The sequence below is a fragment of the Mustela nivalis genome, assembly GCF_964662115.1.
Source record: "Mustela nivalis genome assembly, chromosome: 12".
Lineage (NCBI taxonomy): Eukaryota > Metazoa > Chordata > Mammalia > Carnivora > Mustelidae > Mustela > Mustela nivalis.
The window spans coordinates 19702781-19728703 of record NC_139031.1 but is presented as its reverse complement, the minus strand read 5'-3'; the positions used below and the strand labels follow the sequence as shown (position 1 = coordinate 19728703).

General features: G+C 44.9%; 1 long non-coding RNA gene across 5 annotated transcripts in view; it reads left to right on the top strand.

The window, feature by feature from the left end:
• LOC309845708 overlaps positions 1 to 25923 on the top strand; it is a 207297-nt gene that overhangs the window by 69788 nt on the left and 111586 nt on the right. For 4 of the 5 annotated variants that reach the window (XR_014301445.1, XR_014301451.1, XR_014301452.1 and 1 more), the window contains exon 2: positions 8992 to 9100. This is a non-coding gene — a long non-coding RNA (uncharacterized lncRNA). Of the gene's footprint in view, positions 1 to 8991; positions 9101 to 25717; positions 25787 to 25923 lie in introns of those variants that run through there. The other variant, XR_014301454.1, reaches the window with a different exon arrangement.

The window sequence follows — 25923 nt, the reverse complement described above, 5'->3', positions numbered from 1 at the left end:
GATGAGCTGGGGGGAGCTGCGTTAGTTCCAGAGAAAGATGCTTGCTTGGATTAGAGTAGTGGCAGGGGACAGATCTGAGAGGATTTCAGGAAGTAAATAGAAAGCACTGAGGGGTGGATGGGTGATAAGGAGTGAGGACAGGGCTGTGAAATGCGCAGTCCTTGGTTTCTGGCGGATGGGACGAGACAGAGGGTGGCGGCATTCGCTGAGATACGGAGCCATAAGGAAGCACATGCAAGAAAAAGGAGGACAGGTTCATCCCCTTGGAGTTTGAGGTGACTTCCAGACATCTCAGAGGAAATGACAAAGAGACAGTTGAATACACAGGTCCAGAGCTCTGAGCTGTCTGGATTTGAAAAAGGGCTGTCTGTGGGGGCACCTGGGTAGCTCAGCCGGTTAAGCCTCTCACTCTTGATTTTGGCTCCGGGTCATGATCTCAGGGTTGTAAGATCGAGCTCTGCTTTGGGCTCTGCGCTGGGCGTGGAGCCTGCTTAAGATTCTCTCTCTCCCTTTCCTCCCGCCCTTCCTCCTCCACTCGCTCTCTCTTTCTGTCTCTCTAAAACTAAAAATAATAATAATAAAAAAATAAAAATGGCTGTTTGCTGCCGATCCACTGACAGGGGGCTGCATACTGGGCCTTTTGCAAAAAGTGTGGATGTGATTGGATTCCCTCCAAACTGTCTACTGCCTTATGATATTGGGGTTATTAAAGGTTGGTTGGGCATGCACTCTATTCCCCCTATCTTGGATTGTGGTTAACTGTTTAGAACAGATTTACTTGTGTTTTCACACTTCATAGCTACCTTTAGATAAGAGTTTCAAAGCTATCTGCCCTTACTGCTTTGAAAGTGGTCTACTTGGTATATTTGTCTCTAGACATTGAGTCTGAAGCTCTGCATTCTTGGAGATAGGGAGCCAGACCTCAGATGCCTTCCTCAAATATTAGGGCTGATCTCCTGGGCTCTGAATGAAGTATTTCGGACACTGTGAGACTTAACCTTTTCCAATATGCATAGCCAGAAGAAAGTAAATTAATCATGAACGTTGATTTGCTCATCCTGTTTGCTGATTTGTCTCCTTTTCTGAACTTTAAATATCTTGAGGCAGGGACTGTATTATTTAACTTTGTTATCTCTAGTACAGTCCATGGCACATAATAGGCAATTAATGAATGTACACGCTAGATGAATAAACCAGTGGGGAGCATCTTTTGATGATTGTCTTGTTCTTTTAGTTAATTCTTACTTTATTTGAACTTGTATGTTTTTTCTCATCTCCTCAAACACCATTCAAGTTGCTGTGGCTAAGAACCGTGGTTGCTCGGCGTTGCTGGACTTATGGCAGATGCCCACCACTTCTCTGTGGGTTGATTGCTTAGAATGAGAATGAGTTTGCCCCTCTAATCACTGTCCTTCACCTGTAATGCTCTTAATCGGCGAGTTTTTTCAATTCTACCTCGTTTGTGGGAGCAAAATCCAACAGGCGTCTGAGCCTTGCCTACCACATTGGGGCACTATATTCAGGTTGTGGATGGTGGGATGGAAGTTGACAAACTTAGATGAACTCCTCAGCTTTCACCAAGTAAGCACTTTCTCTCTGTCTGTTCCTGATGTCTTAAGAGTCAGGGACTGTTCTTATTTCACAATAGAAGAGAACTGAAGGTGTGAGGAGGTTAAGCAACTTGCCCCAAGTTAGGGTTTGAATCCAGATGGTCCTGCTTCTGAAACAGGCACTCCAAGTCAAAGATTGTACGATTTCTGTAAATGTCAGAATCATCTGGAAGCCTGGGGATGTTCCTGGACTCCACTGCAGGCTGCATTATTGTTTAGAGGGTGGGCTGGGGCCCAAGAATGCATGTTTTAACAAGCAAGCACCCTAGAGGATTCTGGTAGTGGTGGCATTGTGCCATCATGGACATGGGACATAGTCACTCAGAGGCTTAGACTGTGGCTCTGACATACCCATCTCTGCCCTTTGGGGGACAAGGGATATGGCACTTTCCTGCTCTGTGCTTCCAGAAACCCATAAGCCTGGAACAAAGCTGTGCTGAGGGTGTGTCCAATAGAAGCTTTGACATGAGTTTTACCTGTAAATTGGGAGGCGGTTAAGCACCAAGAAGCAGGAGCTCCAGCCACTCTGCATCCACCCAATCAATGAGATTGTCTTTTTCTCTCAAAGGCACCACCTTGGAAGTAAAATCAATAAGAGCCAAAGAGGGACAGGTAAAGAGAGCACACATCCAGCCCCTGGCAGGGTGGTGTGGAAGCTCAAATTCATGAGGGACCATTTGTGATGCTGATGGTAGAATGAAGCCCTTCTTGGAGCCCAGAGTGGAGGGAAGGAGGGGAAGCAACCAGACCTAGTAGAGATCTGGGATCCTGCCCAGAGGGAGGGCACCCAAAGGGGGAGTCCTCTTGGAGGAAGAAAGCTCGGACGCTCATCACAGCTGGGACGTATCCCGGCTCCTCCACTTGCTGACCGCATCACCTTAGGCCAGCGGCTTAGCTTCTCTGGCCTCGGTCTCCTGATCTTACAGGGAGAACACTAATACCTATGTGGCGGTGTGACATACAGCTTAGCCGTACCAAGGACACCTTGCCTGGCACACTGACCTTCAACAGAATGTGCTCATTAGCATGGGTCTGAGGTTTTCAAGGGCATGGCAGGGGAAGAAGTTGGTATTCAGCTTTTCCCAATCCTGCACTAAAAAACCCTCCAGGGGAGGCCCTGGCAAGAGTCCTGGCTCCAAGGCGGACTCATCAGCTAGTCATAAATATTTATGGACGGTCAGACAACCTCCTCAAATGTCTTCCCTACCCTTTGGTCCTGCTCCCTTCTTTTAACACTCGGCATCTCTGGTCTTTGGCAGGGAGGGGCTCCACATTTAGAAGGATGGGGTGGACGGATGGGAGGATCATGGAAGAACTTGGATGTGAGGTGCAGGGCTGAAAATGCTTCAGAGCCTGAAATTGAGTAACTATTGAGATTTGCTTCGGAGCCTTTGATTTGCTGTTGGCATATTTATAGGAGACCCTGGACTGTGAAAGGGTGTGTGGGCCGGGCTACCTGCCAAGGAGGCCCTGGCTTGGTTCCTTCTGGAGCTCGCTAAAGCTTTTGCTGCCCTAGGGGGTAGCCTTGAAGCCAGGGGACATTCGGAGGCCTCAAGCAGCCCTCGGAAAATCCTGTCGAAAGTGATTGCAACCCGTATTTAGAAAAGTACAGTGAGAATTGCATTATTTTATCCCTAGAGGAGTCCTATGAGTCAGGTGGTGGTGCTGGGGTGGCGTCCTGTAATGACCCAGCTCCGGGAACTCTGGGGACAGGACTGCAGAACCCAGAGTCCTGGCTTTTACTCACTGGGGGAATGTGGCAAGTTCTTAGCTTCTCTACACCGGTTTCCTCACCTGAAGACTAGGAAGAGATGTATTTTGAGATTTTTTTTTTCTTTTTCGAGGTAAAGCATATAGCCAACATCTGGTATACAGGACACATGTTCGGTAGATACTAGGTATTGTTATGTCCATTCCGTGGATGGAGACAGAGGGAGTGGTGAGACCGAAGTCACATAGGGAAGGGTGGAGGAGTTGGGACTCAAGCCCAAGTAGGTGGGTACCACAGTACTTTCGTTTTTAGTCACTAGGTATTCTGCTTGAGCTGAAAGATTTTCCCCGGGAGGTCTTACTCAGCTGGAGTGATGGGCAGGGGTTCGTGTCCCAATCGGCCTGCCTTCTTCAAAAGGCGAGAACCTGCATCTGGAAGGGAAGTGGTGAGGGGCTCTGGGGCAGCCAGGCCTCACACAGGAGGGGCTGCTGCCAAGGAGTGTTTTCAGGGCTGGTGCACTGCCTTGCTTTGGGCTATCTGGGTAGCCACCCAGAAGGGCCTTGCCTCCAGTGTATTGCCCTGTAGCCATAATTTCAGTGCCAGAAAGGACTGGATTTGCTGCGCCCCCTTAGTGGCTGCCTGGGCTCAGGGGGAGCAGGCTACCTTGGGAGGAAGACTTGCCCTGTAGGCCAGACTGCCTGTCTGTTTCCTCTCTCTTCTCTCTTTCTCCACTCTTGCGGTCTCTCAGCACTCCTATAAGACAGCAGGTAGACAGGGGCCTGGAGACTTCGAGACGGTATGCTTGGAGCAGGGGCCTATATCTAGACCCTTGCTTCTCAAACTCTCTGGGATGAAGGAACAGGGTTTTTCTTTGACAGTTTCTTGCAGAATGATATTTTTATAAAATCTATATTTTTCTTTATAAATGTATTCCTTAGAATACATTTCTGGGAAAATGAAATAAAAAGATATTCACTACTAGAATAAACCTATTAAATTACTCTATTGCTATAAAAGTCTCAAAACACAGGCTTGGTTTCTGTCCTTCCCTCACTGCGGAGCCGCAGTAAAGAATTTGCAGCTTGACCCTAAGTCAAGTGACCCTAAGTCAAGTGGCCCCAAGTGACCTGGAGTGGAGGCATGGACTTCTCCTGGGGGCCTCGGGTGCCCCCACCTGCAGGGGCGGGTCTGTCTTGCAGCCAGCGGTGGGCGTGGCTCTTCCAATGGCTGTCACGGTCAAGTTCTGGTGCCCAGCACCATACCTAGGGTGCGTGGGAGAGCCGCCTCCCGTCCCTGCTGAGGGCTGTCCCCGCTGCCGGAGGAGTTTCCGCGTGGTGCTTCCGCAGTACCACGTGCTGATGAGGCCCCAGGCTTGAGGCTGAGCGACTCTGCGGAGCTCCCGTAAATAATTGCCTCCCGGTTTAGGCGCTGGGAGCAGGACTCAGAGTCAGCTTCTTATCTTCCTCTCTGATTGGCACACCGGAGGGTTATTTGGGGAGGGGAGCGGAGGAGAGCCAGGGGCCCACTCCACACAAGCCTGCCTGTCATGGACCTGAGAAGCGTGATAGCATATCAGATCTTCTCTCCCCTTAACCTTGTCAGCCCGCCTTCCAGCTCAGGCGGTGCCAGCAGTTGACAAGAGGAAGGGAGGATGACGGGAAATCCCTCTCCTGGCAACAGGGAATCCGCGATGGGGTTCCCGAGGGAGGGGAGCTTGCCCGAGAATCGTATTTGCCCACACCTTGAATCCAGCATGCCCAAGAGCGGGTCCCCACCCAGCCAGCGGTCCCGCCCTGCCCTGAGCCGCATCCGCTTGTCATCCCCGTGTCACCTCATCACCGTGTTTACAGCCGTGCAGCCTGATTCCTGAAAAAAATCTCCCTGGAGCAGAGACAGGGACCCTTGTGGCGATGGGTGTGTGTGTGTGTGTGTGTGTGTGTGTGTGTGTTTGGCTCCAGGGAGGTCTCCAGGCACCTGGCGCTCTGCCTGCAGCCTCTTTTCTGTGTTCCTGTCTGAGGAGTTTCTTCCCACTTTCCGCGTATTTATAGCCTAACTGGTGACCGACAGGTCCTAACTCAGTTGGGCAAACACAGCTTCTGACCCGGGCCTGGGGTACGCCGGGTAGGGCCGCTCAGGTCCCGCCGTTACCATTTGGCAGTCCAAGATGCCTTAAGCGCTCAGAAACAGGAGACACAGCTCCCACCCAGAAGAGGGAGTCTCCCCTGAGTCCAGGGTGGGACGCGGTAGTGTCTGCTGTGCTTTCCAGCCAATGCTGGAAGGGAGGTGGGGCCAGTGGGAAAGAGCGCCCGGTGTCTCCAACGGTGGGAATGGCTGCCTCTAGCCTCCAGCCGCTCTGCTCTCAGTCCCTTTTCTCTTTTGCTCCTGTAACGCCAAATGGCATCACCTGCTGCTTTTCCCCTGAAATTTTAAAAAAAAAAAAAATGGTAAGGATCAGGCAGGTGGGCATCAAAGGTCTCGAGTCGGGACGGTACAGAAGGGGACACTTTGGTACTGAAAGCTGGAAAATTTACGGCTGGAGCTGTAACATTATAATTAAGGAATGTTAATTCCAATTCATATCAGTTAGGAGCTCCTGGTTTGTAGCTGCCAGCTCCAGCTGCAAGTCACGTTTGCTCCCAAGGTGGTAGAACAGAGGAGCTAAGAACAGGGCTTTGCAGCCAGACGATATCGGGCCTCAAACCTCTCTCTGTTAAAATACCTCTTTTCCAGGGGGCTTTCCCGTCTTTCTGGGATGACCCTGTTCACTCTTCAGCAAGGGTCCTGTTGGGCTTGGCAGGTACTCCTGTCATTTTTGTTTTGTAGACAGGGGAGGAAAGCTAGTTCTCTTACCCTAAACAGTTGTTCGGGTGCAGCCTCTCAGGGGTTAACCAGCTCAGGAAGCCCTCCCAGAGTGTGCAAATACCCAGGAGAGAGCTGAAGAGTAACTGCTCGTAGCTGGAAAGCCACCGTGGCTCCACGAATACCTTCTGAACAAGACCGGAGGAGCTCCGCGAGGGTAGCAGGGCAGCAGTGATGCTTCGGGTGACAGGCCCCTTCGCGAGGAGCAGGACTCTCCACCTGCCCACCGCTTGCAGCCCGAAGAAGCAAAATCCGGGACGCCACTTCTGCATGCCATCCATAGCCACTGGCCTCCATTTTCTGTGGTTTTGGAAAAGCACGGCTTACTTGGGGGGTTGGGGTAGATTTGGGGGAGGAGTGAAAGCCAGCTGACTTGATCTCAGGCCTCAGACTCACCTTCTGACTCCTTTGCCCACAGGAAAGGATGTGCTCACCACTCCTTTCTTGCCTTTGTCCTTTCTTCCTCCTGCTCCCTGCTGTGGGCTGACCTGGAAGGGACGTGGCCAGGAAATAGCTAGCCCTGCCCTGGGCCTGTGCACTGGGCCCAAGTTAGCTACGGGGGAATTCTGGGGTCTTTGCTTTGCCCTGGGGGATCCAATAGCCAAGGACAACACATGAAAACTTTACGCAGTGGTAAATGGTGGCCCCTGGGCAGATTGAATGAAAAACAGCAGCAAAGATGACAAGATCCAGGGGGAGGTGGAGGGGGGAGGGTGTGCAGACTGAAGGAGGATACCCCCCTCCCCTCTGCTTCTCACCCCTCCCCTCCTCCCACCTGTTTCCTGTGAGGGGCCTGGGGGTGGGACCCACAGACTCAGTGAGGCCCCACGGGTCCCGCAGGCTGGGGAACGTGCCATCCTCTGGGTTAGGAGGTTTCTTTGGATGTTCCCTCCCCAAAATGGTACAGGGCACGGACATTTTGTTAGGAGTTTTCCAGTCATCATTTTCTGTGGTTTCCTAGAATGTCTTTAAGGCGTAAAATCAATTATTGTCCGTCTTTGCCATAAAAAATAAATAGCAAGCAGAGTCACATTACTGCTGATGCCCTCTTTCTACCCCCCCTTTTGAGGAAAAGTTGGCAAATATAAGAAAGCCTAAATGAGAAAACAAAAGTCTCTTGTCATCCCATCACTGAGAAATAACTATGGTTAGCGTTTTGAGGTAAATTATTTCACTCTTCTCCTTCTGGAAAAATATATTTTTAGCAAAACGAGATATCATACTGTAAATAACCTATTTCCTACACTTAACAATACCCATAAACATTTCCCAGCATCATTGGATAGTTTTCTACATCTTTTTTATGGGCGCAGTGAATTTCATCATATGGTTATAGCGTAATTTATTTAATAATAGCAAATATTTATAAAGTGCTTCCTATGGGCTATGCTTCGCATGCATCATCTAATTTATTCTTTACTAGTGCTCTCTGAGGTAAATTCTATTACTATCCACCTTTTATAAATAAGAAAGTAAATTTTTAGACAACATTTTGCCCAAGGTTGCACAGGGAGTGAGCAGAAGAGCTGGAGCTTGAACCCCCCTGCATTCTTTCTGGCTCCCAAGTCCAGGAGCTTCTGTGTCACGTGGCCACCTTGGCCAAGCACCCATTGCTGGCTCTTAGGTTGTTTCTAGCTTTTAAATTTGACTCACAAAGCTGTGAGGAACATCTTTCTAGCTATATGTTTTATATCTGCCATTATTATTTGCAAGGGCAGATTTCTAGAAATGAAGCAGAGTGGTCAAAGCAAATACACATTTTCCTGGAGTTGGAGCATTTGTTTGGGGCCAAGGCAGACAGCACACGGATGGGTCCCATCCTTGCTCTACAGCTAGGCCCCCCCAACCCCTTTTCCTAACCGCTGGGAAGCCTATGTTGGATTCCCGGCACCACTCTTAAAGAGCGACCATTTCCCAGCACCCTGATAAACCCAGAGATTTCACATTTTAAAACCATTGCCACACAGTTAGTGGGGAAAATGGTATGATTTTTGTTTTATGAGTCTTCAGTTGTTCATAAAACCAAATAAACACTTAGAGTTTGTTAACAGGCCATCTGAATTTCATCTTTGTGGACTTTCTTGTCCACGTCCTTTGGGGTGGGGCATGGTTTTGACATCCAGGAACTCATGGCATTTGAGCATTCTTGCTCCCATTCCTTCACTGGGATGGATGGATGGATGGATGGATGGTGGGTGGACAGATGGATAAGCTGCATTTCCTGGAATTTCCCCCTAAGAGTTCCTTATTCCTTAATACAGAAACTAATAGTAACTTTCCCCTCTGCCTTATTGACCTGGCAGCTCTTCCATTAACTGAATCCTGTTTTTATTTATTCTGCAATGTCGTCCTTGCTAGGGTTGGTCTGAACCACAGCTCTGGCTTAGAAGTTATTCTTAGAAAGTAGACATAGGAGCTATCTTCTTGCTTCTGTGCTCCTAGGAATAACAGTACTAGCTACCATTTATTAAGTACCTGCCAAGTGCACATTGTTTTTGTTCTTACCACAGTCATGCATGGCATATGACCTGGTCCTCATTTTACAGATGAGCAGAGGGCTCAGGGAGGTTAGGTTACTTGAACCAGGTCACACAGCTAGTAAGTGGCTGGAGAAGAATGCCCTCAGTCTCATGCTGTCCATCAAGGGAAATTATGAAGGGGTTTAGGCATTCTCCTGTTTTCTCTCTTCATCACTGACAACCTTTATTTATTTCATGACTATCAAAAATTTAGACAATTGAAACTTAGGAAATTGTTATGGCTGATTTCATATCGAAGTATTAGAATAATGATTTCTAATATGTCCTCCAGCAGCTTGCACCGGTGATTGAAATGTATGTCCTTCGAGTACCAAAAGAAGCCCATATTGGACTCAGGATCCACCTCCAGCCAGGCCTCCTTTGCTGAGCCAGCCCTCCAGGTTTGTACATACCCCTCTTGCCCTAGTGCAGGCGTCTTCGGTGGTACCTTGATGTTCCCTCCCCCTCGTTCCTTGGATGCTTATTGACTGAAGGGTAGAGTCCAGAGCCTCGGGGTCACTGGGGCAGAAGTCTTCCTGAGAAGCAGGAGAAAGTAGGAATGGAGGAGCTGTGGACTAGGTGCCTCCCACCTGCGGTGTCTGCTGGGATGGGCTATGCCTGTCTGCTCCTGCCCGTCCCCCAGACAGGCCTCAGACAGAGGGATGGAGCAGCACTCCCCTCCGTGAAGCCTTCCCAGCCCTCCCTTGGCAATGGTCACTGCCTTCTGTTGATGGTGCGTGGACCTCTGCTGGGCCCTGCGCATCCTCTCCCAGAGTCACGTTCCTGTATTTCTCCCCAGCTGACTGGGGAGTGCTCGAGCGTGGGAGTGGGGTTCTTAACCTTGGAACACAGAGTGGATACTCAGGAAGTGTTTGAATGTGAGCTCATGCCCTCAGGCGAAGAAAGCTTCTGATGTACATGTACTGCTTGGGTTGGGCAGGCTATTCAAAATGACTTCATGAGACTCCTGGTGAGCTCCCATGGCCCAAGGTGGAACTGGCTGCTTTGACTTTTCTTTCCAACGGGAAGGCAATAGAGTCTGTTCTCTGGGCAGAATTGAGTCTGCCCAGCCCTGCCATGACCATTAGTCCCCCTTCCTCTTCCGCCTCCCTGGCCCAAAGCTTCCTGTTCCCCTGCTGCGGTGGCTTGGAAGGTCAGGACGTATGGTAAGGACTCACTTCTGCATCTGTTCTTCCCAAGAGGCCACAGGCTGCTTCCTCAACACTCAGAAAAGGTCAGGCTTGAAGAAGCCTGGGCAGAGCCCCCCAGTGGTTGTTGGGATTGTGTGTGTGTGTGTGTGCCCGAGGTGGGGAGATAGTGTGGAACTGTCGGATGCCCTGCTCTTACTGGAAGACTCATGGCTAAGTGAGGGGGGCAGAATGCAAGCAACACCTCTGGATCTTCAATCCCGAGAAGTCACTTCCTTTCCTGTCTTTAACTGCTGAAATCCACTGTATCTGAGAAGTGGGACTGACAGGGCTGGTTGGTGGCAGGTCAGGTGTGACTCTCCAGAGAAGGGAGTCAAGGAGGAGAAGAGAGAAGAGATGCGTCTTTAGAATTATTTACCATGGGCAAAAATAGGGATCCCCAGAAGGCTCGCTTAGGGCAGGATCAAAGGTAATTACAAGGATCCTGAACAACTTGACAGCTCTTCAGCAAGGGTTGGGGGCATGGGAGTGGAGATTTCACAGCAGGGAGGAGTCCGAACTGCTCTAAAGTGAAGCCATAGGAAGAACTTGGTAACTCAGGGTTGGGCAAGCCCTGCAGACCTCTGGACCACTCTGGGTTTTTGTGGTGTCAAAGTTACGTGGTGGAACCTCTGGTGGCCTTTGCAACTATGTGGGGACAGTTTTTGACTTCCAGATAACTTAGAGTGTGCTTCTAAAGAGTGAAGACCAGGCTTGCTAGCCTTCCTGTAATAGGTACGACAGTCCTGAACCATCCAAGTTTTCCCAGCCCTGCAGGCCACAGTCCCAATTGAGAACACTGGATCATATCTCAGATGCTTCCGGGTCTGATCATCTGATCATCTGGTTCTGTCCTGGGTTAGGGTTAGTCAGTTTGTTTTCTTCAAAGATAAAATGAGGGGGAAAAAATTGATCATCTTTTCCTTTTTTTTTTTTTTTAAGATTTTATTTATTTTTTTGATAGAGACACGGTGAGAGAGGGAACACAAGCAGGGGGAGTGGGAAAGGGAGAAGTAGGCATCCTGAGTAGGGAGCCCAATGTGGGGCTTAATCCCAGAACCCTGAGATCATGACTTGAGCAGAAGGCAGACCCTTAATGACTGAGCCACCCAGGTACCCCAAAATCGATGTAGATGTAGGAGAAGGATTTGATAAAACTCAACACTCATTTGTGATTAAAAAATGATCTCTTAATAAGTTAAGAGTAGTCTCTTCATCTAATAATTGTATCTATTACTTATAGCAAATACCATAATTAATTACAAAAGTTCAGAAACGCTCTGATTTAAAGAAAGAAGAAAGCAAGAATGTCCACTAACAATCATTGCAAATGTGAACATTGTGTTAAGGTTGTGTTTAACGAAAGCAATTAAACACAAAAATCAAATGAGAGGATAAGAACTGAAAAGTTAGAGATGTAGTTGTTATTTACTTGTTTCTACAAAAAACCCAAATGACAAATGGAGAAATTATCAGTAGTTTTTTAAAGTCAGGTTTGCTGGGTAAAAGATCAGCATATCCAGGTTTATTACATTCTGCACATCAGTATTGACCAAATTACAAAGTTAAATTTGAAAGAGCTGCAATTCAGAATGGCAAGAAAACCTAGAAAGTACATGTGAATAATTATAATAAAATATGTATTATAAAAATTTACGTACTGTAGGAAGAATTGAATAAGTTGAGATAGAACATGTTGATGGATGGGAAGTCTTTATTATAAAGATATCAGTTCTCCCAAAGTTAGGCTGTAAATTCAATGCACATATAATAAAAATTTCAACATGATTTATCTTCATAGTTGACATGTTGATTCTAAAGTTCATATGAATAAATGTACAAAAACAGTCAAAATAATTCTGAACAAGAAGAGGGAATTTGAGTCACTAAAAAAAGAGATATATTATAAAGACATGATGATTAAGTCAGTGTAGTATTGGTATAGAAACAGACAAATATATTAATAGAACATAGGAGACCAAACAGATCCAACCATATATAGGTCCTTGATATTTGATAAAGGAGGTGTTCATTACAGAATGATGACAGAAAGACATCTGGTTCTTCTGGGGTGGCTGAACTCAAATATTTGGATGTTCTAGACCAAAGAGTCATGGGCTCTAAGTAAAAACTTTGGTGTTTCTATTAGAACAGTTCTGTGGTATACTGAAGTATTTCTCCAGATAGGCACATCCTTGGCAATATTGTTCCAGCCTACTTTTCTGGTCTTGCAAAAATTCTAATAAGCCATTTAATCTTCAGTTAAGCCATTTTTTTGTTTACGCCAACCAAAGTGAATTCTGTTGTATGCAACCTACAAAAATTTGAAATAGATATATAGTTCCACGTCTAGGTATATATCCCAAAGAAAAATTCTGTAATATGTGTACAAGCAGTCATACACGAGTATCCATAGAATTTTTTTATCATAATGCTAAAAGATTGGAAACAAGTATGTCTAGTAGGGATAGATGAAGGGATAAATAAACTGTGCTATGGTCATATGATGAAATATTATTTAGGAGGCAAAATGAATTAACTAGATCTGTGTATGTCAACGTAGATAGGTATCAGATGCATAATGTTGAGTGGAAAATACAAGCTGCAGAATGCTGTGTCCAGTGATACCATTTACATAAAACCAGTTATATAAAATGATACCATTTATATGAAACGTACACATATTATGTATAAATATATTTACTTATATTTATATTTAAAAATCTAAAAACAAGACTGAACAAATATGCACTAAATTGATGATAGTGATTGCACCTGGGGGGCAGGGAATAGGAAATGAATTGCGATTGAGAATAGAAGCAGCTTCCATTGTTTTCCTCTAAAATTGTTACATTTATCTTCTTTTGGAAAATATAGCATAAATTACCTGTGGGTGTTGAGTGGGGACATATTATTCTATGCTCTTCTGTACTGTTCTGTATTTCATAAACCAAAGAAGGAAGAGAAAGAGGAGAAGGAAGAAAAGAAGAAAGGAAGGAAGGAAGAGAGAAAGCAAAGGAATGCAAGAGAGCAAGAAAGAAGAGAGGGAGGGAAGAAATACTATACTATATGTCTCTTCCATGTGAATAATCACAGGGAACATTTCAGTGACATCACACGCGCACACACACACACACACAGAGAGTTTTAAAAAACTGTTAATTATTTAAAGAATCATTATCTGTCAGAATGGCTAAAGTCAACAACTCAGGAAACAACAGATGTTGGTGAGGATGCGGAGAAAGGGGAAGCCTCTTATACACTCTTGGGGGGAATACAAGCTGGTGTAGCCACTCCGGAAGACAGTGTGGAGATTCCTCAAAAAGTTAAAAATAGAGCTACCCTATGATTCAGCAATTGCACTACCATGTATTTACCCAAAGGATACAAAAATTTTGATTTGAAGGGACATATTTACCCCAATATTTATAGCAGCACTATCAACAATAGCCGAACAGTGGAGAGCCCAGATGTCCATTGACTGAAAACTGGATAAAGATGTGGTGCGCGCGCACACACACACACACACACACACACACACACACACACACAGGAATATTACTCAGCTATAAAAAAGGACAAAATCTTGCCATTTGCAGCAACATGGATGGAGCTGGAGTGTATGACGCTAAGTGAAATTAAGTCGGAGAAAGACAAATACCATATGATCTCACTCATATGTGGAATTTAGGAAACAAAACAGATGAACATATGGGAGGGGGGAAAAAAGAGAAGGATTAGGAAACAAACCGTAAGAGACTCTTTTTTTTTTTTTTTTTAAGATTTTATTTATTTATTTGACAGACAGAGGTCACAAGTAGGCAGAGAGGCAGGCAGAGAGAGAGAGGAAGGGAAGCAGGCTCCCTGATGAGCAGAGAGCCCGACGTGGGCCTTAGTCCCAGGACCCTGAGATCATGACCTGAGCCGAAGGCAGAGGCTTAACCCACTGGGCCACCCAGGCGCCCCCAAACCGTAAGAGACTCTTAACGACAGAGAATACACTGAGGGTTGTTGGAGGGGACGTGGGCAGGGGATGGACTAGCTCCATGATGAGTATTAAGGAGGGCACCTGTGATAGCTCTGGGTGTGGAAAGTGATAAAACTCTAAATTCTACACCTGGATCTAATCTTACACTGCATGTTAACTAAGTGGAATTTAAACAAAAACCCAAAACTACAAAATACATAAAAAAACCATCTTCATTAGGAAACAAGATGGGATTGGGAGGGAGACAAACCATAAGAGACTCTTAATCTCACAAAACAAACTGAGGGTTGCAAGGAGGAGGGGTGTAGGCAGAGAGTGGTGGGGTTATGGACATTGGGGAGGGTATGTGCTATGGTGAGTGCTGTGAAGTGTGTAAGCCTGACGATTCACAGACCTGTACCCCTGGGGCTAATAATACATTGTATGTTTATAAAAAATTAAAAAATTATAATAAAAATGATCTTCATTAGGTACTGAGAACCATGTTTTACCTGTTGGGAAATGCAGCTAAATTTTGGGCTCAACAGTGATAATTAACTCATCTGAGGTGCTTAATAGTTTCCATGTACCTGATCTTTTGAGTGCTTTTTTTTTCTAATCTCATTTCATATACTACTTCATTTGAAAACCATCTAAAATGAACTTGGGAAATAATCAGGGTGCAAACCCTTCACTTTACTCACCACGCCTACCATTTCTGAGTTGAACAGCATTATAGAAGGGTGTCATTGGTATAATGTTCAAGTTTGGGTCCTTGCATGCACTTTTATATAACTGCTCTTTAAATGTCTTTGTTGTGTGCCTTGGAGCCCACCAGGCACTGGGAGAGGGTGGGGACGTGGTGGGAGGTGGGTTGAGGGCTTTCCCTCCACTCTCTGGCACTATGAGCATTTTCTGGGTGACACTGAATGGGCCTGTTTTGTTTATAGTGAAATTTATTTTTTTATTTTTCTAAAAGATTTTATTTATTTATTTGACAGACAGAGATTACAAGTAGGCAGAGAGGCAGGCAAAGAGAGAGGGGAGATCAGGCTCCTCACTGAGCAGAGAACCTGATGCAGGGCTCGATCTCAGAACCCTAAGATCATGATCTGAGTCAAAGGCAGAGGCTTACCCACTGAGCCACCCAGGTGCCCCTATAGTGAGATGTTGACAGTTATGGCTTGTCACATGGAGCTCAGAACCAAGTGTTGGATATTGGCAGAAAGTGCCCCTGGGCCTGATTCCATTGTCTATTGCTCTGTGACATGGTCAACAAACACAATAAAGTCCATGGAAAGAGGATGAGCTTTGAGGTCGCATGTACTTAGTTTGGAATCTGGGTAACACTGTTAGTGCCTCGCTGACAGTGGGCAAGTGATCTTCTTGGAGACCTACTTTCTTCCTTTATCACTAGAGATAATATTTCTTACAAAAACAAAGAGAGCTTAAATGAGTTCATTTGTCCTATGCATGGTTACTGGTAATGTTGGAGGCCAGGTAAATATTAGTTCTTATTTTTGCTCCTCAGCTTACTGTATCTACCAGATAACGGTGGCTCTAAGGATAAGATACCATAAGGACAAGCAAAGAAATTTTTTTGAAGGAAGAAAACTACTTTACAAAAGTGAAGCATTATTATATGATGAATAGTTTCTATTCCCAAGGTAAAACTTGTTAGCAGTTCTTGTATATCTGTCTTACAGATGCTGCTGCCTTCATTGACTTTGAATGATTGAGCAGCGGTATGACCCAACTATGACGATCTATCTGTCACCCACTTCCAGAATTCTGAACTTGCCCACCCATGGTTAGGCCCAAACTCTGGAAGATGTGGACTCCCTTCTGACCTCTCTATCCTGGCCTCATTGCCATGCCCACTGGGTGGTAGTGCTCAGGCTAGCCACAGTTTCCCTTCATTTACATTTTACCTCTTAGGCCGTGCATTCTTTTCTGTCTTTATTCTGAAGACCAGTCGCTGCTGGTGTGACCACCAGGCTAATGATTTGCCGAATCAGATATATTTTTTTGCTCAGCAATTGGGTGGTGGGGGTGGGGGGAGCAAGAATAGGATCCATGCACATTTGCCAGAATCTCAGCAAGATAATAAGAGCATTCCCACTGGGGGGTATTGAAATTAAGTACATAAGAAATTCCAATGCTCCCTTTTGCTTTGTTACTGAAGATGGAGGGAAACCAACATGTTTTTATAGCTCTGGTAAGATTGTCCCCTGAAAAAGGCCATATAGTCTCCCCGCCGGAAAGGCGATTCTCTCCTATACAGACCATCTTCAGGTCTACCTGGTAGCTTCGTATTCTGAGGAATGGTTTCTGAGTTGGGTGCTGTACCCCCCTTTGCCCAAAAAATCAAAATTCTCTCTGACCACCCCACCCCCCAATTACCACTAGCATTACCACCACCAACGACCAGCTCCAATTGGAACTTAAAATCTGATTGGTCTCCTGGGCAATAGGCTTAATGACATGGCTGCCCTGGGACTCTCTGCAGGTGATATTTATGTAGATTAAGAGAGAAATGTATTAGGGGGAAAATGGGAAAGATTTGGAGATGGGAAAGGCTTTAGGGTATCTGTTCTCCAGCCTCTGTCCAGTTTTTTGGCTGGGCCTTAGAGGTCCAAACAAAGCTAAAGGAACTTTGTGTTAGGTTTAAGGTAAATTGTGCTGAGGGAAAAGATCTCAGTGGTTGAACACATAAAGGTTTATTTCTCACTAAGTCAGTGTTGGCGGCATGTCTCCAAGGCTGCTCCCCTCTAGAAAACGACTTGGGAATACAGGTCACTTGCCTCTGCTGTGCTCTGGTACATGTGGCATCCCTGGGGAAGGAACAAAGGGCGTGGAGAACTCACAGCCCCTCTTGGGTGATTTGACCCAGAAGTTGCACACACATTTCCCCCTAGAGGGTGTTATGCTAAGCGAAATAATTCAGTCAGAGAAAGACAGTTATCGTGATTTCACTTACATTTGGAATTTAAGAAACAAAACACAGGATCATAGGGGAAGAAGGGAGGGGAAAAGAAAACAAGATGAAACCAGAGAGGGAGACAAATCATAAGAGACTCTTAATCCTAGGAAACAAACTGAGGGGTGCTGGCGGGGAGGGAGAGGGTAACTGGGGGATGGGCATTAAGGAGGGAAAGCGCTGTAAATGAGCTTTGGGTGTTACATAAGACTGATGAATCACTGATCTCTATCTCTGAAACTAATTATATTCTCTATGTTAATTAATTGAATTTAAAGAAAAAAGTAAAAAAAAGAAAATAATGGCAGAACTGGTCACCTGGTTTCCACTTCATTGGCAGAGAGGCTTGGAGTTGCAGCCCTGTGAAATGAAAGGGGCATGTTCTCTGCAATGAGATATTTAGGGCACAAATGTGCCACAGTCGGGCTCCGTGACAAGGGGGGTCGGGTTGAAGAGAGAGCAATTCTTGCTTTTCTGTGAGGAAATAACATCTCTGGGAGGGCTGAAGGGAGTGCAGCCTTGTTTGGCACCTTCAGGGTTTCGAAGCAGCAGTATTGTGGGGAAGCAGCTCTTGGCCAGGAAAGGAACATCTTCCAGAATATACAGAATATACCAGCAAGAATAGCTGTGACAAGAGACTACCACTGAGTGGTTTGCGGTGCATGAGAGGAGGAACATCAACAAGGAGAGAACCTTGTAGAAGAACATGAGACCCATGTATAGACATGTGGAGAGTCCCCCAAATATTTGGTCCTGAATTTGTAGCCCAGGGCTATGAGACAGTAGATTCAGTTACAGTGCTTATACTGTCCCAAAGGAATCCATAGGCTGGTGGAGCTTGGGGACATTTGGTTTACACTCCAGTTGCCTGTCAGAAACGGACATATATCATCTATATGGTTGTATGTCAGCACTGAGGAACCATTTCCCATTTGCATTGAGTCAAAACATTTTAGATTCCTACCCTATTATGAACTTCTAAATACAGTAACTCAGGGGTCCTTGAAGTATGACCCTGGGACCAAAAGCATCAGTGTCACCTGGAAACGTGACTGAAATGCAACTTCTGGCCTCCACTCCAGGCCTGATAAGTCAAAAGTACTGGGAGGAAGGCCCAGCTGGGTGGGGGTTTAATAAGCCCCCAGCCCCAGTGTGATTCTGTAGCAAGGTCAAGTTTGAGAATCACGCATCAACTCATTGAGTCTTGGCAACAATCCCTAGGAGTGTTCTTTTTCCTTTTTTATGGTCTAGGAAATGGAGACTCCAAAGAGAATGTAAAGCTTTATAATTTGAATCAAGACTTAAACTCAGTCTCAAAGTCCTGTACTCAAATCTGGGGTTACAGTTTTTTTCCTGGCAGAAATTTAAGTCCCAGCATTTTAGGTCCTAATTCTGGGCTAAAAGGGATGTAGAGAAAATATCTTCTAAATTTCTCATTTTACAGATGAAGAAAACGAAGCCCAGAGAGGTTAGAACAGATATTTAATGGCAGAGCCAGTAACTGGCACAGTTTCCTGAAGCCTGGGGCAATGAACTTTCCACTAGGGCATGAAGAAACCATAATTTAATTTTGTCTGAGGCCATGTTTCTGCTTAACTGATCTGATTAAGTGTCTGAATTGGGACAGGCCACCTGCGTTTTCTGCATGTCTTCCCCACCCCCCTCGCCTACTCTGGCTTGGAAGAGTCTGTGAGGCAGTCATGGCTCTAGGTGGAGGGATCCCTATGGTCTGGTGATAGAGAACCCCCAAGCTGAGTTTCCAGTGTTGCACAAAGCCCGCTAGGAATCAGTCTCTGAGTAACGATGGACCCACTGGGGCTCTGGGAGCACTTGCACTCTTCCCTGACTTGCAAATTCTCCTTGGGGTCATGAATTCCAGTTTCTAAGCCCGAGGAGGGTCTAAATCCTAGCTCTCTTCTTGGATTTTGGGGGTTATTACTTTTCTCTCTAGATAGTAAATACTTAGTGAGAACTTGAGCCTAAGGTTCAAGTCTGGAAAATGAAGATTTGAGGTGACTTGTCGGCCACCTGAGTCTGTCCCATCCTCTCTCTGTGCCTCTGCCATGCTTCATTGGAGAGAGGAAGAAGGCATCACCTACTTCACACATGGATGTTGGGAGAATCAAATGGCATAAACCTGTGGCAGTCCTCCGAACAGGACTGAGAAGGGTCAAGTTACCACCTTCCTCTTGGTTGGAATGTTTTATTGAAGTGTAATATATAAAGAAGAGTATATAAATCATAAATGTACAGCTCAGTAAATTTTTACAAACTGAGGTCTTGGTTTAAGAAACAGAAATGAACGGCAGCCCAGAAGCCACCATGTGTCCCAAACACTTGCCCCACCCACCCCCAGATAACCATTATCTTGATTTCCAACACCATAAATGTGTTTGTTTTAAATGTCATATAAATGGATTAATATAAAACTTTTGTGTTTGGCTTTTTTTCTACTCAACATTCTGTTTATAAGCCCCATAAACTTTTCTCTTTGTATTTTAATGCTGAATTATGTCCATCTTAGTAGTTTGTGGCACCTTGTACTGCCCACATTCTGCCTCGTGTCCTATGCTCACTAAGTGTTCATCTTTACCCTAAGGGCTGGACAGCTGATGGCATATGGCACTTTATCCTCTACCAATGCCTTTAATGAAATCAGAACTGTAGGTCTTCAGAAGACTATAGCCGGAGTGCTTAGGTGACTGGACACTTGAGGAGCCAATGTCCTCAGCTATGAGATATCCTACTCAGGGATGCCAGCTCCAGAGAGATGACACCACTGTCCTTGTGTTCTGGGCTACTGCATACTTCCCAGGGAAACCAGCCCAAAGAGGGCTGCTTCAAAGCTCTGCCTCTCAGCATGGCTGAGACACCGCCTCTCCCCAAGCCATGGGATAAATAATAGATGAAATCACTGTATTTGAATAGGATAGCTCTTGGGACCTCAGAATATTTTCCCAAGGAATTAAAGGAGAATTCTCTTCTTCACATCTCATGGAGGTGAAGAGGGGACAGAATATACCTTTGCTTAGTGCTTTGATGTCTTCAGAAGATGAAAATGAGATCCCAAGATTCTTGGGCCACTTTTTCCCTCATTTTTTGGGGAAGTACCCCTTTGTACCCAAGACACCCTGTGTCACGCCTCCTGACTGTAAACAAAAAGGAGGGCTTTGTGGGGACCTATTAAATTTCTCTATGTTTTATATCCTGCAGCCCGGCCCCAGCCCTGCACCCACCACCTCCTAGACAAAGAAGAAATGGACCAGAGCTTCTAAGGTTTTAGAAAACAGTGGTTCAGCCCTATTGCCTTAGGGATCCCTCACTGCTGGTTTCCTAGTTACTGAGGCTTGGTTTTCTTTAAGTTATGACAGTGGGATTTTGTTTTGTTTTTTAAATAAGGTCATAGACACTAGGATTTTAAGAGCTTGAATGTCCCTCAAGTAGCCTAGACCCTTATTTGTTGTAAATGCTGCTTTTATTACCTCCTTGAAAAATTAGTTAACTGTTCTTTAACTTTCTCTGTGAACAGGAGCCCTCCCCTCTGATCCCACCCCCCTCCAAGACAGCCTTTTCTCCTGCTGAACAGCCCCATTGTCAGGAAAGACCTTGTTGAGGCAGAAGTTTCCTCCGTTAGTTTCTACCTATTAGCCTTGGTTCCTTCCTCTAGGGTTATCCAGATCTATTCTAATCCATATAGTGGATCTTTAACTATTTGGGAAATGACTATACCCTAACCCCCTTAGGTTACTTACTGAATTCCTGCTTTTTGACAGACAGTGAATCCTCTCTTCTCAAAGTAAAACATTCCAAGTTTTAAAAATATTTATCACATGAAGTATTTTTCAAACTCCACATTTAAATTAAACCATTTAAATGGTTTGTCAATGTCGTTCTTGGAATGTAACACCGCATGTTAAAATGCATTATTCAGCCAAAAAAATTAGAGGATGGTAATAGTAAGTAACACTGATAGTTCAACAGATCACTGGATTTCAGTGAAAACGCAGAAACAGTCCCAAATATATGTATAATACTTTTGTGTGTGATAAGATTTTTGTCTTGCATAATTTATCATAATAAATCCCAGATGGATTAAAGATTTCAATGTAAAGTAAATGGCCCAAGAGAAAACACTGATATGATTTTATAATCTAAGGGTGCAGAGTGACTTTGTAAGTATAATTCTAAAGGCAGAAACCATGCAGAAGATGACTAATAAATTTGATGACATAAATGTACTGTGTGTGTGAAAATGTCATAAACAAATAAAGATGCAAATAATTAACTGAAAAACATTTTTGTAATGTTCATGTCAAACAAAGGATGGAGATACTAGAAAGATCTCTTCAAGTTAATTTTTAAATAAAAGATGCGTCATCTTAATAGAAAAAGCGAAGGAAATAAATAAGCACTTTAAAAAGACATTTAATATGGTAAATATATGAAAAATGTTCAACTCCCTGGGTAAAGGAAGATACTCTCATTAAACCTAAGTATTATTATTCATCAATAAAACCTTTTTAAAGATGGAAAAAAGACACCAACTGTCGTCAGTGTTAGCAGGCTTGGGGGAAAGTATACTCTCATATTCGGCTGCTTTAGGGTGAGTTGGTATACTCCTTCTGGAGGACTACTGGTTGATATTGAAAAATGAGTCAAAAACTTAAAAAAAATATGTGCATACCATTTGATTCAGCAATTCCACTTCTGGGTAACTATCTTATGTAAATAATCAGTATTATGCTGTCCCAGATGGAGTACTTGGGACAGCTGGAACTCAAGCATAAAGCTGGGAACCACTGAGTTAGAAGACAAAGTTTAGGGTAGCCAGAATAACTAAAAAGCGAGGGTTGAAATCTTAGAAAGGGGCAAGAGGAAGAGGAGTCTCAAGTGTATTTATAAAGTTTGGCCAAACCCTTAGACGACCCTCTAAATTGGGCATCCAAAGAGGGCAGCAAAAAGCAAAGCTGGAAGGTTGAAGAACTGAGCAGAGATTTCAGGAGAGACTGAATTTGGAGTCTGAGTCTTGTCAAATTTAACTGCCTGCTGGAATGAAAATCAGTACTCCTCTGAGGAAGAAAGAAGAATGTAGAATCTCTGCAACTCATCATTTGAGAGGCCCAGAGTAGAATAAAAAGTTATTAGATGTAGAAGAAGCAGGAAAATATGACCCACAGTCAAGAGAAAAAACAGTCCAAAGAAAAATAACCAAAGATGACTCAGATATTGGAATTAGTAACAAGATTTTTAACACGGCTATTACAAATATGTATAAGACCCTGACGTAAAATAGGGTTAACATGAACAGATGGGGGATCTTAGAAGAGAAATGAAAAAGAAAAAAGAAGAAAAAGAATCCAACAGAAAGGTTAGAACTAAAAAGTACAATAAGTGCTTTAGATTGGAGTCAGAGAAGAAAGTGTTATTGAATTTGAAAAGAAATCAACAGAAACAATCTAATCTGAAGAACAGAGAGAGGAAAATGAATAAGCCTCACTGTGGGACCACCTCAAGTGATTTAGTATATATATAAGCTTTGTGGTCAAATGTAACCATTGAAAGGTTTATTTGACCCATCCTTACTGATGTTCATACTTGTTAGGCACTGCCTGGTTATCAGACACTGATGGTAAACTCTAGGTCAATATTTGGCTTTATATTTGCATATGTGGATTACATTTTAGCTTCTCTGTGTTCTGTCAGCCCCCAATACTATTTATTGACCTCACTGGTAGTGATTTTCCCTGAAACCAGGCACTGTGTAACTGTTATGAAGAGATAGCTCTTAACAGGTCTCTTGTGTTTCTGCACATCTTGTGAGAAGCACTGACTGCTTTTGTTCTGGGCTGTTTAATGATTTTTGTATAGTAAACCTCTTTGGCAGGTAGAGATAGTTTTTCCTCCCAGGGCAGAAGGCAGTACTATTTACTCTCTACTTAATACAGAGTACGTCTCCCTCCAGGACAAAAGGACAGCAAGCTTACCACTTGTTATAATAGATTTGAGTTCCCTAAGCTTCTAGGTTCTTCTCCTGTAACTCAACCCCCTGAGTTGCAGGTATCAATCACATAAATCTTCTCTTTATGTTGTCCTATGGAAACTGGGTTGTGTGGACAATGCTGACACTCTGGCTACTGTTACTGCTGCGAGCAACAGTCCTTTGTCTCTGACCGAGTCTCATGTCTCCCGAAAGAATCCATGGAACTGGATTCCATGGAACTGGAATCCATGTCAGGCTGACTTGTTAGCTCTAAGTGGGGCTAATGCCTCATACCCTTCATGGTTCTTGACAACCATCTACTCATGATCAATACCCTAATGGATTGCAAAAACTCAGACTCCTACTTCCCAACAACTAGGCAGCCTCCCCCCCATCCTCAGTGACGGGGTTCCTGTATTCCAATATAATGTCATGTTACCCCACCAAGGCATTGTGCTCAAAGGTCTGTCCTGTCCTGGGGGCAGCTGCCCACTCCCACTCCTTATTCTAAAGCTGCTCCTCATTTGGCAGCTGGGAACTCAAGTCCTGGGCTTGACTCTAAGAAGCCAGGGAGGAGAGGGCTGCTGTGGCTTAGGTGCAGGGCCCCGGTGGAGGGGAAATGAGCTGTGCACCGCACCCAGTATGTAAACAGATATGGGACTGAGCCAGGGTCGTTGCATATTGTTTCTTATCCCCATAATTATTGGCCTGGGGTTGGTGCTGGGGAAAGGGACAAAGTAGAAACAGAGCCATCGGCTCCTGTATAAGAGAGAGAAATACTGCTTCTGAGATTGGCCACATGAACTTGATCTTCCCAACACTAGGAAATTAAGATCTGATGAACACCAGAGTGGCAAGTGGTGGATTTTCAGAAAGGCCCAGGACAGCTTGGTGTGGGGGCTAAGGGACTAGGGTGGGGGTTGGGGGGAGAACAGACAGAGCAACTGCCCTACTGCAGAGCCATGATGCCCTGCCTCTATGGTCTCTGCAGTGGCTCAGGGTAGGAGTGCTTTATCCAGCATCCCCGGCCAGGGATGGCAGAAATGACTTAGCTTGGGGCATGACCTTTGCTGGCTCTGTGCTGGGTGCCTGTTGTTTTCAGCTGGTGGAAGCTTCTGAGGGTCAGTTTGCCAGTTGCCCCTATATAGCTTTAGGCAAACTACTTAACTTCCCCAGTCTGTTTCCTCATCTGTACTAAGGGTACAGTCAATATCACTGGATGCTCAATGTGGATGCTCATGGTGGTCAATTCAAAAAACAGGCTTAAAGATCAACCCTAGATTCTGCCAAATGGTAGGGTCTGGAAATACCAGTAGTCCACAGGTGTTCCACTTTTCACTAATCGGTGTTGCTTTTGTCTGTGTTTTAAAATAGCTTTTTAAAAGTTGTAAAACAACACATGCACATCATAAAAACATGAAAGGTATGGAAGAATATGAAGAAGAAGGGAAAAATCACCCATCTTCCCATTACCTAGAAGCAAATGCTATTAACACTGTGGTATAGTTCCTTCTGAGCTATTTTTAACCCCCCCCCCCAAACAGCTCCACTCTCTGTATATTGATTCTGTGTTTAAGTTCAGTCCTTGCACCTCCTGAAGCTCAGAAATCATTTGAATGTGAGTGTGAGGAACTTTTTCCTGTGGGAGAGGGTGGTGGGGGTGGTGGTAAAGGCATGTGTTGATAGTTTTCTTTTGTTTTCAGTTTTGCAAGCAGGGGAAAAGCAAAAGCTTCCTACAGAGAATAGTGTTTTATTTTTACAAGAAAATAAACAGAGATCTCACTGTGCAGAGATGGGTGACCGAGTCCCTCAGTCTCCCTTCCCATGCTCCCCCACTGGCTGCCTTCCCTTATTTCTTATCGCTGTAAAGTTCCCTGGCTGAAATTACCAACCCTGTTGCTTAGCAGTTCATCTGCTCCTGCCTGTTCCCCTCCTGTCCCCAGGAACTCGGGGCCATGTGTTCCCTTGGCCCGTATGCTGACAAGCGTCTTCCTGCCCAACCTGCCACCAACGAAAGCACTAGCCAGAGCCACCTGCTCAGTGTCTGCCCCTCCCTGCCTTCCAGAGGCAGGAGGAGGAGTGGGAGGAGAGCAAAATGGAGAGAGGTATGGGGAAAATGAGTCCTCAGACAAAGGGACTCCAGGGCTTCTCATAGATCTTTTTTCTTGGTCCTTCCTGTAGTCCTTACCCCTACTATTAATTGATTTCTGCCCGAAGGATGCTTCAGAGAACAAAAACAGCCAAAAATGGAGCCAGGAAAAGAAGGACCTTGCTACAGGGAGAATCTAAACTACTAATTTCAACATAGCTCATTAGCCTCCCCTAGATTAGGGCTATGGGGAGGTCCCAGGGTGGAGCCTCAACACCACCAGCTTCTCTCCTGGGTCATGGGTCATGCGTTCTATAATCCCAGCCTCATCCGCAGGACTCTGTACAAATTCTTTTGTTTTGTTATGTTTTGTTTCTTTTCAGTGTTCCAGAATTCATTGTTGATGCACTACACGCAGTGCTCCATGCGATACGTGCCTTCCGTAATACCCACCATGAGGCTTACCCAACTCCCCACCCCCTCCCCTCCAAAACCCTGTTTGTTTCTCAGAGTCCACAGTCTCTCATGGTTTGTCCCCCCCTCTGATTTTCCCCAACTTACTTCTCTTCTCCATCTCCCCATGTCCTCCATGTTACTCCTTATGCTCTGTAAGTAAGTGAAACCATATGATAATTGACTCTCTCTGCCTGACTCATTTCACTCAGCATAATCTCCAGTCCTGTCCATGTTGATACAAAAGTTGGGTATTCATCCGTTCTGATGGAGGCATAATACTCCATTGTATATATGGACCATATCTTCTTTATCCATTTGTCCGTTGAAGGGCATCTTGGTTCTTTCCACAGTTTGGCGACCCTGGCCATTGCTGTTATGAACATTGGTGTACAGATGGCCCTTCTTTTCACTACATCAGTATCTCTCAGGTAAATACCCAGTAGTGCAATTACAGGGTCATAAGGAAGTTCTATTTTTAATTTCTTTCTTTTTTTTTTTTAAGATTTTATTTATTTATTTGTTAGAGAGAGAGAGAGAGAGCACGAGCACAGGCAGACAAAGTGGT